Source organism: Camelus bactrianus, chromosome 20, assembly GCF_048773025.1.
Source record: "Camelus bactrianus isolate YW-2024 breed Bactrian camel chromosome 20, ASM4877302v1, whole genome shotgun sequence".
Taxonomy (NCBI): Eukaryota; Metazoa; Chordata; class Mammalia; order Artiodactyla; family Camelidae; genus Camelus; species Camelus bactrianus.
Window position 1 is genome coordinate 41,918,525 of NC_133558.1, and position 15,917 is coordinate 41,934,441.

General features: G+C 39.9%; 1 long non-coding RNA gene across 2 annotated transcripts in view; it reads left to right on the plus strand.

The window, feature by feature from the left end:
• Positions 1–15,917, plus strand: part of LOC141574269 (uncharacterized) — a 70,141-nt gene that overhangs the window by 28,670 nt on the left and 25,554 nt on the right. For both annotated transcript variants that reach the window (XR_012501180.1, XR_012501179.1), the window contains exons 2-4: positions 7,053–7,252; positions 7,555–7,678; positions 9,497–9,644. This is a non-coding gene — a long non-coding RNA (uncharacterized LOC141574269). The remainder of the gene's footprint in view (positions 1–7,052; positions 7,253–7,554; positions 7,679–9,496; positions 9,645–15,917) is intronic.

The window sequence follows — 15,917 nt, forward strand, 5'->3', positions numbered from 1 at the left end:
AGGCTCCCAGCAGACAGGGAAACAGGGTTTGTGGGAGATGCTCACTGGCTGTGAAATAAATAAGTGGCTTAGGAGAAGCCCAGCCTTTCCTGCTACTAATGCTTAGGAGAATACTTTGAGTGTCTTCCAAAATCAGAGTATTTCATCTTTTATTTTGTCAGAGTTCTACATATTGTTGGTTACATTCTATACCTGGAAATTTCTCCAAAACTCCTTCCCACCTGAGTCCCATGGCTCGGGAATGGGGTGGTTCTGCTCATTGACTGTGTCTGGACAGAAACAGAAAATGACAGCCTCCAAGGAGCCTGGGATTTGTCAGTTATGTTTTGTCAGTGCTGTAGTTTTCCGAGAACGCTTTCACCGTTTCTCTCCATCTGAGGTGGCAGCGTGCTCTCTTAGCTGCATCAGGAGCTCAGTGCCATGGGATGGTGCGGGCTGACTGCACTGCCGTCAAGACATCTAAGGTAGTCACTACAGGCGTGGTGCTTTTACGTAGTGCTTTTCATACTCTTTAAAGAAGGTTTCAACAGGGAGTTAATTAACTGAGTTAATTAACATTTAATAAATATGATGCTTTGTTGAAAAGACAGTTATAGGCAGAATATAAGCTGTGAAGATTTTAAGAAAGGTTTCATCACTGAAATTTCTGTAGGGAAGATTCACAGTTTATCTTATTTATGCCTCTCTTTTAAAGTAACAGGACAGAAAAAGCAGAGGATGATTTCTGTTCTTCCTCTCGGCTTACAGGTGCCCTCACCTACAGTGGCATCCATCCAGACACCAGCACTGACACTGTCCGTGCTCAGAACTGCCTCAGCCCTGAAGACACAACTGACAAATAGAAGGGGGCCGTGTCCTGTTACAGCAGGTGCTCTCACTTTGTGGGTCCTTATGTAACTGCACGGTGTTAATCAGGATCGCCCGTTCTACAGAGTGTATCGCTGCTGCCGTGCCTCCTAGTTACTTGTTTCTGTATGTAATCGTGTATTTTCTTCAATGTGTGGTACTACACATCTTAAAAATGCTTTTTTCAGATGAAAAATAATGTGTATTTAATATAAAAGTCTGGAAAAGGGGGCAAAAAGGTCTATCCTGGTCCCACTACTCAGAGGTAATAATTAACACTTTAACATCTATTTTCTGTTCTTTTCATCATTGTGTATCACCTCTGTCATAAAAACCAGCGAGCACTCTGTGCCTGTTTACTGTGTGGAGACCTCCATTTTCCATTCGGCTGATTACACGTTTTTCTACAATATTCTATCTCCCCTGGCATGATTTTTAATGACCAGTATAGCATTCTGTCTTGTGGAGGCATCGTCCATTTTACTTCGGACTTAAATAAACTTTTAAATTCCAAGTATACTTAACTGAAGTACTGAGAAGAGAACTGTGGTGGTACCAAAAGGCCCCTACATCCCTTCCCCTTTTTTCCTGAGAGTAAAACCTATTGAGAATGTGGTGTATATATTTCATGACGTTTATGCCTATGTCATATATATATACACATTCATACATACACGTATATCAGAAATCTATGTATATGTGTGTGTATATATGCTTTATTGAAAAATAAGGCCATACTATATGTTTTCTGCAGCTCGCTTTATTCACTCAGGTGTATATCATAGACGTCCTCCCACTCCAGACTCACCCGGTCCTTTCAGATAGAGTAGAGGGGTCTCCTGATGTGCAGGTTTGGTCTCTTGTACAAGGACACATTTGGTGGGAGAGTACTGTGGACAAGGCCTTGGACCACGGTGAAACGCCGGACCCTTAGTGCCCACAGCACGCCTTGATTTACCGCATCATTGTCTTGATGCTGGATACTTAAGTTTTCTCCATTTTCCACTGTCAGAAAGGGTGTTTGACTGGCATCCTTCTAGTACAAACATTCCTGTGATCTTGGATGAGTATTCCTTTAGTTAAGGTTTCTGGAAATTTAGTCCCTGGATGTGACTATTACATACATCACAGGCTCCTTTCAAGTGACTCTAGAAATTCCTTCTCCTGCGGGGAATGAAAAGATGTAGAACAACTTATGTAACCAATTCTCTATCACTGGATATGATTTCACTTCAGCTTTTCTTCCCACCATTGTAAACGGTGCTGTGAAAATATCCTGATGAGTACATCTTTTTGAACTGATTTTTTTTTCTAAACGAAACGATTTCTAGAAGTGGAGTTGAGTCTGTGTGTACACACTTTTTTCAGAGTTTACATATCCATTGACATGTCGTCCTCCAAACACGTCGCTCACAGTTTGTTCTCTCACAGATGGACACTAGCTAGAATGTCTTTTAAAAATATTTGCCAATATGATGAGCAAAAGTGCTTTTTCATTGTTTTAGCATGCATTTGATGACCAGTGAGGTATTCAGCATTTTTCACATATTAGCCATCTGACTTTTAAAAAGTGAATGATCCCTTTTGTCCTTTGCACACATTTAAGTGAGGGAGCTTCTTGTTGCTTTGTGACAGCTCTTTGTATGTTATAAATATTAACCCCTTGTTTTCATCAACATGCATCACACAGCTTTTACTTGTCATTTCTTGCCTTTCATTTTGTTCAGTAGGTTTACTTTTGTTGTGGCCCAAAATATACTTAAGATAGTAAATGTCTCCTTTTTCAGTTTTATTTTTGGTATTATTCTTAGAAATACTTTCTTATAATGGTACAAATCTCTTCTGTAGGTTTTGTAATCTCTAAGATGGAGATGATAATAGTAATTGTTATAATGAGGGGAAGTTGAATTAATATGAGCAAAGAGTTGTATTTGCTGTTATTAGTACATTTTAATATTTACATCACTATCTGTAAATTTTCTGGTGTTCATTATGACAGGAATAGAATTTGTTCTTTCCAGGTGATTCTCTGATTGTCCCAGGACAATTATTGAATTCATACTTTGCTTCTTTGATTTGAATTCCCACGTGTACAAAATAGTTATGTACACTAGAGTCTCTTTTTGAGCTCATGGTTTAGTTCTGTGAATCTTACTTTCTTATTCCAGCACCATAACTTACATAATGTAAAAATTAATTTAATATCTGAAAGTGCGATTTTTTTTGATTCTTTCCTTCCATCCCAAATTTTCTTGGCTAGTATTATGACTTTATTATTCCTGAAGATTTCTAAAATACTTTGTTCAAGTTAAAAAAAAAACAGATAAGGGTTTTCATAGGATTTTTTAGTAAGTTTTGAATTATCTTTAGCAGAACTTTCATCTTTACAAAACTGCTTTCCTCCATGCAATATGTTGATGTCTCTACATGCACATCTCTTACTTTACCCCTCAGTACAGTCCTGTAGTTTCTCCATGTAGAACATGGGCATTATTTTTGAGTTTATTCCGGATTATTGTTTATGTTTCAGTTAATTTTGTAAGTGAGAATTTTTTGCGATTATATTTTTTAACTGTTTAAACTGACACCTAGGAAGGCAGATTCGGATTGTCAATACTCACTTTGTAACTTGTCATTTAAAATTGTAAGTATTAAATACTTGTTCCAGAATCTTTTCTTTTCTGTTTTTCAAAATTTGTTTCCAAGATTCTCAAAATGGCCATAGCTAAGTAGTATAGGTGGGGAGACAGATGGAGAGAGGTAGTGTGGCTCACGTACAAACTGTGAGCACTTTCATGGCTGCCTTTAGGCTGGAGAGGCCTCCGAAGAGCCCAGGTAAGACCAGGGATGGATTTGTATGCACTTTAAAGCAAGCTTTCCTGCCTTTATGGTGAAGCCTGGTGGGCGTGGCAGGTAGATGAACAAGGTCCGATGGAGGCCATTGACTGCACAGAGCGCTGTGTCTGTGAGAACTGGAGACCATCGCCATGGGAAATGCTTGGTGCCAGGAACACTGCAGGGGAGCTGGGGAGCCTGTGTGTTAAGGATTTTCCAGCCCTGGGAGTGGGAAGATCAGACTCTGCATTCAGATCTGAGTTTGAATTCATCCTCTCTTGTTTACTGGTCCTCTGACTTTTGTCAAGTTATACACACTCTTTGAACTCCTGTTTTCTTGTCTCTCACAATAGGAGAATTATGGCCTGCTGCTAGAGTGTTTGATCAGGGTAAATGTTTTGTGTCTATAAGATGCCACGTACTGTCACAAGTTCAGTGAGAAATGGGCTGTCGCCTCTTCTTCTGCAACTCGGTGCTCGACAAGACATCAGGAGAAAGCCAGTCCCTAATTTGTGTGTGATGCAAGTAGGAACAAAATCAATGTTTTGCCTTTCACTAGCAGTATTACTCCTTTGCTTCATTTACTTCTTTCCTCTTTTCCTTTCCCCTTTCCCCCCTCCATCAAAAGAGCCTGAGACTGTCTCAGAACACTAGATTCAAATTACTTTAAATGGTGTCTCATCCTCATGAAATGATAGTAATTTAAAAAAAATCTGTACACATCCCAGAATTCATTGTATTTGACTTACACACACGCGTGCGCGCGCACACACACACACACACAATCAGGCTACCTCCCACTTACTGAGGGAGAAGAACCACTTATTCTGAGTTTTCATTCACTGACCATGAGAGCAAAGTGTGTAACGCAGACTTCACCTGGCTTCGTGCATGGTGTTTTTAGTTGGATTTCTGCTTTGTGGCCATAGAATTATTCTCCTAATAGAAGAGAGGAAGTGGAGACATAGACATTCTGCTGAGACGTTGGTGTCATCATATTTGTGTTGGGAAGGCCTTAAGACAGCATAGAGTCATAACTGTTTATGGGTGAGAATCCATGATAGTGTAACTTGGACAAGAACCTGGATCTTCTGCCATCGTGTCCACGTGGGTGATGAGGCAACTTGGTGGGGGATGGCAGGGATCCTTCTTGCTTGAGTTCCAGGGTCTTGTTAGTTTTCATTGCTCACCTGCCTTTAGTTTAGGTCCATGTGGCCTCTCATGGGAAGGTCACTCTGTCCTGATAAATAGAGTCTCTAATCAGCAAAAAGCTCTGAACCCACTCATATTTCCCAGAGTTTTTTCTGCTGACCTGCTGACACTTTAAATAAATGAGACCTAAGAAACTACTGGATATAAAATCCTTTGTGTTATCGTTAGCCCTCGAGTTCCATAGGAATGGGGTGCTGTCTCAGGCTGTCTATGGCTAGATCTGAACAAAGATAAGGTTATAGGCTGTGCTGCTGGACCCTCCAAAATCAAATGTGATTTCCACCTTAGTTTTTAGAATCAGGCAGATGAGTTCAAATCTTGCCTTTACCAGTTATTAGCTTTCTGACCTTGGGGAAGGAACTACTATTTGTGTAGAATTTTTTTGTCTGTAAATAAGTTCAGTATTTATTTTAAGGTTTTTGTTTTAGAATTGAATGAGCTAATTCCCTCATTTATACCTAAAATACTGATCGCGTTGTTCTATGATGGTGCCTTGGTTGTTGATTACTAAGGCACTCGGCAGTGAGAAAGGGAGTGGGGGAACCCTGGGTTCTAGTGCTTATATTCCAGGATATGGTTGTAAAAGACTGGATGTGCAGTGGATTTTTAGTAAATATCCATTCCTTTCTTAATCCGCATTGATTGTGTATATATCTTTATACTAATATATGAACAATTTTAATGCAATTTAAATCTTTCTGTAGTATTTAAAATATGTAGCTATAAAAAAATAGGTGAAATAAAATGATTTCACTTTTAATTTCTTTTCAATAAGCAAAACAAAATAAAATAGAAAAGAAAAACAAGTATTGAAGGAATAGAAATAACTTTATTTCCATAGAATCAATTCCCTATGATAGGTTTTTTGGTTTTGTTGTTAAACAGCATATCAAATTGATAGGTTGTGACATATTGGAGTTGAGGAAAGAGTGGAGACATACTACCACCAATGCAGTCATTTTGTTACCAAGTCCAAACTCGTTCTGCTTGCTGCATGACAGGCCAATAAATCGGGAGATGAGGTGTTGGAGCAAAGAATAGTGACTTTATTTGAAAAGCTGGCAGACTCAGAAGATGGCATACTGATATCCTGGAGAACCCTCTTCCCCAAGTCAGAATTCAGTCTCCTTTTAGACTAAAAAGGGGCGGGGGTATGGTTGGTTGTTGCAAACTTCTTGCTGTACGAATTGTTTGTTCTTGGAATCCTTTGTTCTTGCAGCTGTCCATGTGTGTCAAATCATGGTGCCCCTGTAAAACCTCCAAAAAAAAACAAAGATTATTCTCTATTTTGCAACTTGCCATCTCTACATAAGTGTAGAAGAGTTAACATCCTGAAAGTTCAGAGCCCGGAGAATAGGCTCTCCTGGATATTTCAGGCTAAAGGCAAGTTACTTTTACAAAAGGTACAGAGCTAACAAGTCTGAGCCTAGAAAACGGCACAGGTTTAAAGCCAAAGGAACAGATCTAACATGCAGTCAAATTTATTCTTTTCTATTACAATTTCTTTATCTACCTCATAAATAATTTTAGTAAGAAACATGAGCAATTTTTTTAATTTTGCTTCTTAGTAACGGGTAAGTGGGCCAAATACATTTATGAGAGCAGGGATGCTGTGCGGGCACTGGGGTCACAGCAAATTCTTGTTGGGGGTGGCCGACCCTGCAACATGTCTGATGCCCCGTGGGTGTTGGTGAGGGACCCCATAACCAGGGGCTCTCTTCAGGAACCAGCGTATGGGCATTGACCTCTGGAGACCTCTTTTTCAGCTGCTGGAAATTTTTTCAGATACTGTAACTGAAAAACCACTTCAACTGGGGATAATTATGGAATAAAGGAAGAGGAAAAGGGCTTGGATTAGAGTAGAAGATAAGGACAGAATATCAGGGAGCCTGGGGGCTTGGTAGTGGGGCCTCGAGAGAAAGAGGAGCAGAGGTGGGGAGGGACCCGGCTCCGGAACCAGCTCCTGCACTTGTCCCCGCACCCAGGCCACACAGCTTTTAATTGACCAGGACGATTTCCTGTCTGGATGTCACCCTGGGCAGAACCTTGAGAATCGAAGGTAAGGGGTGGGCAGCACTCATCTAGGGGATCACTGAGGACTTTGTTCAAGTCCACGGTGCCTTTTCTGGTCATGTGTCTTCACTTGCCCTTTATCTTAGGATCTGAGGAGCAGGAGCAAGGAACGCAGGGAGAGATCCAGGAAGACATCTGACTGTGTTAAGAGAAGACAATCACAGTAACACAGGAAGTGAGGACACTTGCAGCAAAGTAAAACGACTTCACAACTATTGCTTCAGAGCTGCCGGTGTGAGAGAGCCTAAGCCTGTCTCAGAGTGCAGGGGACAAGCGAAAAGGAATGGTAAATTTCCACTGACAATTGAAATTTTGTTAAATAGCCTGCTACTATTGATTGTATCACTTGAATGAATGCAGGCATATTTATGTGGGCATTTATAGGTACACTCAACACCACCAGCCCCTCTTGCCCCCATCGGGGATGGGATTTCTAAACCACATTGCACCTCCTGCTTGGGTGGGACACGCTGCAGGTTCTCGCCTGGGGCCGGGCTGCTGCAGGGCACTGAGTCCCCGAGGCACGGGATGTGAGACACGACAGGAAAATCTCTGCTCTTGACTGGGGGCCTCCGTTTCCCCCTGCAGTGTAAGAATGCTGTTGACTCAGTAAGAAGCATGCTTTGAAGTTGTCCATATCCTCGCCATCGAGAAGCGGAGCCTGGAATCTTCCGAATTTCTCCAGAATGCGGTCTACATTCACCTTCAGCAGGTGAGTTTATGTCCTTTTATAAGTGGAGGAATTACTGCAGTTTTCCTGGAACTTACTTACCACTAGTCCATCTGATTTTTCTGTGCTAGGATTCAATATTGCATGCTAAAAATTCTGGAGTCAGATCTTGAAACCCTGATGAAGAGGATTATTTTATTTCTTTATATGATACTATTTTACTTTCAAAATTCAGAGTTTTCGGTTCTTTCAAAAAATTTTTGAGGGGTTGGAGAAACAACTTTGCTCTTACCATCTTTGTGACCTGTTGCTATATGTCTCTCACCTGTCTTCTGTCACTTGTGAGGCAGTTCCATTTGTGACCCTGTCCGGGTTGTTCATGTTATAAAACATAAAGTCTGTAAAAGTACAGTCCCTTTTACTTCGAAGACATTCCACAAATACTACTTAAATCTGGGTGTGGTTTTAAGAAGACAGAATCATTAGAACATGTACTTGCAGGTTGCTAGTGCAAAATCCCCAAATCAACAGTCTAGCTCAACATCTAAAATCTTTCTAATCTACCTTGGATTTGTATGGATAAGTGAAGCAGTTTGCTAAGAACTCAAGACCAGGTTTAGAATACAGGCTGGTGTAGCTCAGCAGGTCATTCCAAGCTGATGCTCTGCCAGAGGGCGGGTCCTAGGGGAGAGGGGGGGTCCTGCCCTCCCTGAGCTGACAGTTTCATGGCAAAGACCTTCACCAGGTGAAGAAATTGGAATTTCTTCTAAGAACAGTGGGTTTGAAAAGAGGCCAAAAAGCACGGGAGTGACACAATCCCATTTGTCTCAAGTATGGGAGAGTGGCTGTGGGGCCACTTTGGAGACCCGTGAGTCCAGGTGGGCAGTGTTGGTGGCTTCCACTTGAGCGGTGGGACGGTCAGTGGGTAAAAGTGAACAGATTGAGGGCATGTTTAGATGGTAAAAAGGAAAGGATGAATACTGTCTCTGAAGTTAGGATGGAGTAAGGCCCAGGTTTCTGGGTAGATTAATGAGGTAAATGATGGTCCCGCTGTGCTCTCAGGAGGGAAAGCTGCAGAGGGTGTTCTGGGGAAAAACTGATGAGTTCAGCTATGGGTAAAGTGAAAGGCTGTTAGATGTGTGGTTTGGGAGCTCTGGTGAGAGCCAGTAGTGAGTAGGGGGAGGGGAGAGAGACTTTCAAATCAGTTTGTCTTGTGAACATACAAATAAGGATGAGTAATGACACACTTAACACCTCTATATTCTGTATTTAAAGCCCAGTAACATTTTGCTATATTGACTGCAGAGGTTCTTAATTTTTTTAATAGAAATAAAATAAATAGAAACAAAATAGTGGAGTTAATGAACATCTTAGAGTTGATGTGTGTCCTTGTATGTATTTTGATACCTCATCTGTTTATAATCATAATCTAGAAAAAGTTAGCTTGCTTAGCATAAGAGTTAAACAGAGGGACGTGACACACAGTGTTGGGGTTTGAAGCTGATCTTCTCGGGTAAATTATGTCGCCTCTCTGTGCCTTAGTTGTATCTTCTGTGACTGCCCCCAGGCCCCTCGTCACAGCTGATTTCCTAGACTGGATGTTGGGAGGGAGGCTGCTGAAGGGAGTAAGAAGTGGCAACTTCTAGGGATACTGAAGGAGAAAAAAACAGATTAAAGCCGATAAACTGAGTACAAATACCCTCCAAAGAGAAAGAATCCCGCAGTGTTTTGAGCCACTTAGCATAAGGGAAACAAAATCACGTGGACCCAATTCTCTTGAGCATGTGAGTATTGTGGGTGGGAGGGTGTCATCACAAAAGTGTTGAGAAAAGGCCTTTTTGTTTCCCTTGACGTTTCCAGTAAGGATGGGAGCAGAAGAGAAAACCCCCTGCTTCGCAGTTGAAGCTGCTGTTTTGTGCAAAACTGACCAAAGGTTGGAAACCTGCCGTCAGCGGTGCTGGCAAATGAAGACTTCGGGATTGGGTGGGGCACTTGCTGTGACTTCCAGGTGAGCTGCTGGCTGGGGGCTGTGAGGCGGGCAGTAGGTTTGCAGGGTGACCCGGGCATAATCCCTGGGTCTGAGGCTGCTGGTCTGACTAGCAAACCTGGGCACCCGCAGTCCTAATGGGGCAGCTTGGGATGTGGCCTGGGACACCTGCCGTTCTGAGGGCGAGAAGAGGGCTTCCCTGAGGGGGTGTCCCTGCGGAGAGTGGAAACGTCCTTCTGCAGGGGAGGAAAAGCCTCTGAGCAGGGGGCCAGATGCACAGGCAAGACCAGCCTGAGCACGGAGGCTTCTGGGAGCCGGAGGTCATACAGTGGCCCGAACCGCCTTGTTCCTGCGAGACTGCAGGGAAAAGATGCTGAAAAGGTAGGCTAGGGTCAGACACTGTGGTGTGTTATGAGTGACAGGAAAGGACTGGTCAGGCAGGCACGAGAGAACCCTGTGGGCGTCCCAGCTGGGGCGTCACACCAGAGGGAGGAGCAGAGTTATAGACTTTGCCACTTATTAGCTGTGTGACTTTGAGCAAGATCACCCCACCTCTCTATATATATCTTCATCTGTAAAGTGACACAGTGACAAGCTCGTGTCATCATAAGGCTTAGTTTAGCTCTGATCCTCTTTGTCCAGTCCTGTCACTGCTTCCCTGCAAGGTTCTGCAGCGGCTGCTCTTACCCTGAGAAGGGAGGGCGTACAGGGACATTGTAGCACCCGAGGGCAGGAAGGGGTTGCTTTAAATGCAGACATGTTGCCGCCTGCAGCTGCAGACCTGCAAGCAGTTTGGTTGACGGCCCTGGAGAATACTTTGGACTCCTTAGCTTCGTCTTAAGTCTTGTTTTCCCTTGCGGACTGGATTTGCCTTTGCAGATTGATGCTGAAGATTTGGGTTTCTGGCAAATCTGTTTTCAGAGATGGGTATATATGTAAAATATCGTATAAAATAAAATGATTTATTTAACATGTGGGACTTCACAGCTGTTGGGAACAGCTCTGTTGGCCTGGTCTCCACGGAGGACACCAAGGGTCAGCAGAACGTGGAGGAGGTCAGGTAGCCTGCAGTGCTGCTGCGGGGTGTTCTCCCCAGTAGAGCACTCTGCTGAGTTGACTCTTCTCTGAGTTTGGTTGCCAGATAAGCAGACAGCAAATTAATGAGTTCCGGTGGGATTGTATAATGACAGGAAGAAAGAGGAAACCGTAGTTTTTCCGGACTAAAACACACTTTTGGTTCCTGATCCAGTGTGTTCCATTACAGAATTTATGAGTTGTGACTATTCTGGGACTTCATTGAAATAAACGTTCAGCCTAAATGTTAAAAGTTATGTTTTATTTGGCTGGAGGACTCGAGCCGGGATGACAGCCTCTCAGATCACTCTGAGGGACTGCTCCCAAGAGGTAGGGGAGGAGCTAGGATATATAGAAGATTTTCAAGATAGACCAGGTAGTTGGAACAATAAAATATTGCTTGTTATCTAAAGAAAACCAGATATCTCAAGTTCAAGTATTTAGTGCTTTTCTATGTATGGGAGGAAGCAAACATTTGGGTCATTGAATTCATCCCTTTGGCAAGTACCTAGCTATCTAGGGCCAGTATCCTGTCCTTTCTTACCCTGAGTCCACTCAGAGGGCACCACTGTGAGTGGCTGAGAGGCTGGGCTGCAGGCATGCACTCCCTGAGGGGTGGCAGCAGCCGCTGATGACTTGGTTTCAGCATTCTTTGTTTACTGACATGGTTGCAGTATTTTCATTCACAGTGCTCCCCCTTGGTCCTAAATTCTGCCAATGTTTTGAGAGACATTTCATGACCAATTTTGTCCCATGGTGCTAGGATGGCTCAATCCTAGTTCAGGTGAAGAATCTTCTGAGTTGCCATTCAAGGTGTTAGTTTTTTTATCAGGCCCTGTTGATACTAAAAGTTCTCTGGATCACCTGTCTTACTAGTCTATTATGATCCAGGAAGTGTTTACCCTTCATTGCTCATTCCCATACCTAGAATCACACTATTACAATTACTTTATTCAGGGTTATAAATCTTATCTATTTCTTCAAGATGTTTAGCCATCATCAATCTTGTAGGCCTAGTTACACATTGGGAAATGTAACAGACAACAATTTTATAAAATAGACAGTATATCAGTAATACAGCTAGTAACGTTAATAAAGTCACGAGTAAGAATTTAATAGTCAAGAAGTTGTATTTTTGGGTTAAAATTTTGCTTGTGTTTCTGATTGAGTTTGAGTGATCTTATGAGAAATTTCATATTTATGGTCAGGGTCAGAGCAGGTATTAATTGGCCAGGTGATGTCTCCCACCTTGTAAGATTAACAATGGCCTAAACAGAACTATAATTTATTTTTAGAATAATGTTTCTGAGGGCTATCTAGTTAGAGCCTTGGAGTAGGGAAACCCACCAAGGTAACACAGAAGTACTAGACATAGGTAATTTAACATAAACTTAACAATTGGAGTAGTTCATAATTAAAGGTAGGAGAAATTATCACAGTAATTGTCATGCAGGCCTGGTCCGGTTTCTTGGGTCAGCTGTCTACCTCAGAGGTCGTCTTCTTCTCATCCTGGCCTGGTAGCTTTTTCTCCATTTGGGCATTGTTTTAAGGTGAGCAGTGCTCTATAGGCCAGTGCACTGCAGGGGCTATTTCTGATAGGAAATGAACCCGAAAGTCCATTTCCTTCAGCTTTGGTGTGTATGGTCTAGTTAAGAGTACCTGATAAAGGGTCCTTCCATTCAGGTTGGAGAGAGTTCTTTAAGTCATGCCTGTTCCAGTATGTATAATCCCCTGGCCGCAGGTCATGGGGCATTGGAAATTTACCCAAGGATAGATTACTGAGCTTCAGAAACAAACCTAGATTATCCAATTCATAATTCAATTGAACTGTACAGCAATGTGACATAACAGCAAGGAATGATCTGGGAAGTGTCTTAGTAAATACAGACCTCAATTAACAAAACTAGAATTTAATATCCACTAAATTATAATCTTTTTTCTCTCTAAAGTTACCCTCATTTTTCTCAAATAAAGCCATGTCAAGATTAATTTGTTTACAATTTAAGTCTGATTATTTGATCATATAGGCATTTTTAAATTGGCTGTGTTGGAACTTTTAATTAGGAGTCTCAGGGTAGAATGTTAATAAGGTTTGCTCATGCCAGGAAAGCCCCGTCAAGGGCTTGTCATGGATTTCTGCCTTACAGATTTAGGTAAATTATTTTCTCTTTAAAATCCTCAAAATACCTTGAGATTCCTATATCTGTTAGGAGATGATCTTCCTCATTTGTCTGATAGAGCCACTGGGGACCTAAGAGTTTTTAGTCGATTGAGGGATCAGATAGAGAGAAAAGATACTATTCCAACTCTGATTACATAGGTATAATTTATCAAATTGCTGTCAATCATAACTAGCTTAAAGAGAAGAGATTCTTTATGTCTGGGAAACAGGTTAAAAGCCAGTAGTATTTTAAACAAAATAAAAAATTATAACCATATTCACCAGTTTACTTAGTCCCATGTAACTAATTCTTTTAATCACAGTTTTCATTGCAACTTTAAAATTTCTTACCCAGTTTAATTCACTGCTATAGTTTGAAATTTATTAGAAACCAGTAAATCTCCTTGAAGAGAAAGCATTTTGCAAAACCATCAGAAGACAACCATTAACTGTCTATAAATGACAAAAGATTTAAAAGCATGGTTAAACTGTTACACTATAATCGATAAAGAAACCTGGTCACTATACCCAGAATTATCACTGGTAACGTTTCAGATATACCAGAATTTTAGGGAGTCCATTTAATTTCTACAATATCTATATTAATAATATTTTCTCATACAATATAACCTTAGAAGATTTATTATTCATTTGACAATACCATGTTATTTAACATGCCAAATGAAACTTAATAGATTAAAATCTCTCTTTGGGATGTTTCAGGGGCCCTCTGTAGCATCCCAAACTTAACTGGAGATTAAAAGAACTTTAATTAGAAATTGATATTTGGGGAACATGTTAAAAGATTTCAGAACACTTGGTCAGATAAACATATAGATCACTGTAACGTAGTACTAATTCATTAAGAAGAAAGTACGTCAAAGCTAATGGCAGAACAGATCAGTTAATTGGTATAAGAAGCTTTACAATCTGTTACTGAAGGTGGATTAACATTTTAAGAAAATATTTTCCTCTTAACAGCGAGAAAACCAAATCTAGTCTTGTACCTGCTTACTTCTAAGATTTATTTACTTTGCCTAAGTTGATTCTAAACTTAGCCAATTCCGACCACGTACGAAACTCTTTCTTCAGGGTTCCTCTTCCACAAGCCTTCCACAGCTTTCTATACTCATATTAGTGTGTCCCTTATATTCTCTTCCATTTAGAATTAACCAGCTTCAGGAGATATTCACTATTTTTCATTAACAAAATATAATTCCATTCTTATAACTTCTTTACACATTTATCTTATTTTCCTAGGATACTGAGATCATTCCCTTAATAATAGAGATTATTTCAGGGTGGAGCCAACCATTTATTAATATTTCTAAACACCTTTATTTTCTCTGTAAGAGGAAGTTACATGTTAAGTAATTCATATTTCAATCTTATTTTATCTGAAAATGGCATAGCTATTTAATAAAATCCTATCATTTGACTTAATTTAGTACAACTCTAGAATTTAAAGATACCAAACATTTAGAGATTATCTTAAACATACATTTTAAAAATATATTTTAAAAATTTACCCAAAGCTCTCATCTCATTTGCATTTAACTTACTTAAAATTTTACCACACCACATTACTGTTTTTTTTTTCTTGACCAATCTGCAACAGATATAACAGGATCGTATTTGACTTTCATTAAACCTATGTACAGTAAATGTATTATACTTAATATTGATGACTTTAAAGATGTCTATATTAATTAGAACATTCTTAAACTAAACTATATCAAATATTATCTTAATATTGAATATTTTCCAGTTCACGTGAAGCTGAAATTCAATTTGGTCAGTTTTTATTTTAAAAATACTTAATTTGTAAGCTCTTGTTTTTTACGTCAATTAAGCAGAGCATTTTGACTTTGATTTTTTTTTTTTAGCTGTAGAAGTATCTCACATCTATAATGTGTATGCAGTCTTATAAACAGACAAAAGCTAGAGATCTCATAGCTTCACTTTAAAACTTACTTATAAGATAGGTATAATAATAGTTGGAGTAAAGTGAATTTGCTTACTCAAATCACTAAGGCTTACTGTTTATGAAACAGACATTTAAGATTTCTTGACAAAGTCTGAAGGACCCGTCAGAGTTCTGAGTTCTAAAATGCCAAAAATTTCTTGGCCTTAAGTTTTATTTCGTTGAGCTAATTAAGCTCAGTCCTAGGTCACTGTTTGCTGTGTTTACATTTCTGATCTGCAAGACAAAGACACACTCTTCCAATTCCCCAGAGAACTGCTCTGTCACCCAGACCCAATTTTATCTCCTTAATTGGCATTATTTTTATCAGTGAGAAGAGCTGTAAACAAAGAATTCCATGTTTTAAAACTTTAAGGTTTACTTTATCATGTCTTCCAAAGCTTGCATAAGGCATTTAGTAAGGTCTCTTTTCCTTGAGCTATAAGTTAAACCCAGGGTAAACCTCTTACTATATTTTTTTATTAGCCACCGAATATAAATTTTTAGTTTTACATTATACTGGAAGGCTCATGTTACTCTATTGGTTTCCTTTAATTTGTTCAATTAATATTTTCTGAGGGACAGATATGTGCCCAGCCTTATAATACCAAGAAGGGGAAGCGTTTTTCCATTGAAACAGATCTATCCCACAACATAATTAAGCAAAACTTTTATATAAAGACCATTTAAATATACCAATTTTACAAACTTTTATCTCAATTTGATTAAATCTTATACCTTTAATTTTTATATTTATTAGGTTTAATCAATAATTCTTATTTCTAGAAGGAGTGCCAGAAGCCTTTTTTTTTTTTGTGCATTGTATCTAATTTTATAGAAAAGTCTCTAGATGCCCAAGTTTCAGCCAAAGAGCTTAGACCCTTCTCAGTTTTTAATTTGATTAATTGGTCTGTTGTCCCAATCATTGATCAAGTATTTCAGTCTATATATACATACATTTTAAACTGTGGTAAATAAAACGGACTTGTTTGATCTTTAATGTTGGGGGGCAGTAGGTGATCTCTTTGGCCTTTTTTTTTTTTTTAACTTTAAGTAGTGTATTATCAAAACCTTGTATCTAAATCCAAAAATGTCC